Source organism: Pieris napi, chromosome W (assembly GCF_905475465.1).
Source record: "Pieris napi chromosome W, ilPieNapi1.2, whole genome shotgun sequence".
Taxonomy (NCBI): Eukaryota; Metazoa; Arthropoda; class Insecta; order Lepidoptera; family Pieridae; genus Pieris; species Pieris napi.
In genome coordinates, this window is record NC_062258.1 from 513,485 (window position 1) to 515,118 (window position 1,634).

Genomic DNA, 1,634 nt, shown 5'->3' on the forward strand with positions numbered 1-1,634 from the left:
GAAAGACAATGTCTGATGCATACTATTGTGTCTTTCGTGAAACAATTGTATTGAACTATAGTTTGTAATTTTGTTAAGTGTTTATTTTTTCTTTTATGTTATTTCTTTTAAAGGACTGCGTCCTTTGGTGGGCGGCATGTCCAAATATGTATATACAGTCCACTACTCTTACTTAGTTAAAATAAAAGTGTCATACGATTCGCACGTGTTATTATTGCAGTTTATTTAATTTCAAGACCCTCAATCAATTAGTGATCAATTCTCAACTATAACTCCTTAACACATACAGTTTATTCATAAAAACTAAATCAATTTAATTTAATCACCCTTGTTACTAAAGTACTAATTTGTCTCTTTCTGTCAAATTGTGGTAAAGCTGTGATGAAAAGAGAGATGTGTACTTTAGTCAAAACGATGCAATTAGATATTTTTTGAATTGTCTCTTAGGACGAGTTTTAAATAATTTTACCAGACTGAGATCGCGGACGAACCCTGGTCGAGCCTATAGTGTAGATCCAGTTAAAATTATCTTTTATCGAGAAATTCTTACTACGACTTTCGAAAATACTTCTCACGTAAGTACTTATCTAAAATACTGAATTGAAATTATGTAATTTTTACTTCACTAAAAATTACTTCATTTTTCTACGGTCCATTTAAAACTCATAATTATTCAACAATAATTTCTTTTTTTGTTTACAATTGTTTATATAATTTGTTTTTATCTGTCTTATATTATTTCTGTTTTCTTAGAAAAAGAGGGGTTTCTTACGTTCGCGTAAAGAAGACGACAGAGGCGTTCAGTAACTCAGTAACTTCCTAGGCGTAGGTGCGACCAGGTCTTCAGCGTATGTGCCGAAGTCTGCCCGAGAGAGGGAACTTGATAGAAGATCAGATGATAGCGATCAGCTTAAATCGTGGGGATCGGCAGATAATATACAGGTACTGTCTGCGTGTTATTGTGTTTAAAAATTAAATTTTGTGTACATGTCTAATCAAATGATACAGTTATAATAATTTTAGTAAAAACAAATATTATGTCTAGGACATTGTCAATACATAATATTTTCTGAAACAACGCCATCTATGAATGTAGTATATGATTAGTTCACGTGTCTTAAATTTCAAAATTAATGGTCCAAACTGGCATCGACAACTTAGTTTATTCGTTTTCCGCTAGATGTCTCTATATCAAATTTCTAAACTTACGTAATATCCAATAGATGTCGCGACTGTTTCTTTTAACTTCGTTTTAACACAGTAAAACTACTTAATATACAAAACAGTGTTTGTTCGAACACTTATAGCTCGAGAACGGTAGGATCGATTTGAATGATTTATAGAATAGCAGAATAACTATTAAAACATTGGTTGGTTGAAGAATAACATACGATTCCATCATTTAAGGTTCATTCCGTCGATCCGGTAAACTCTTCCCTCATCTGAACATATTTAATTAAAGATAGTGATGAGATAATGACGTATTTTAGATGTAAAAAATGTAGAATAATGTGAGTAATGAAAGATGATCGATATACCTATTTGGCTGACAAATTTTGTAATGTTGAGAAGCGCAATTTGGTGATAGGGATTCGGCTTTCAACTATTACGTCACGCAATTTTTGGAGATAATT

The 1,634-nt window shown here is 31.9% G+C and overlaps 1 long non-coding RNA gene across 1 annotated transcript; it reads left to right on the forward strand.

Annotated features, from left to right (window-relative positions):
* The first annotated feature begins 538 nt into the window (after positions 1–538).
* LOC125062032 lies at positions 539–942 on the forward strand. Its single transcript, XR_007119132.1, has 2 exons — positions 539–575; positions 754–942. It is a non-coding gene; the product is annotated as an uncharacterized LOC125062032 (long non-coding RNA).
* The last annotated feature ends 692 nt before the right edge of the window (positions 943–1,634 follow it).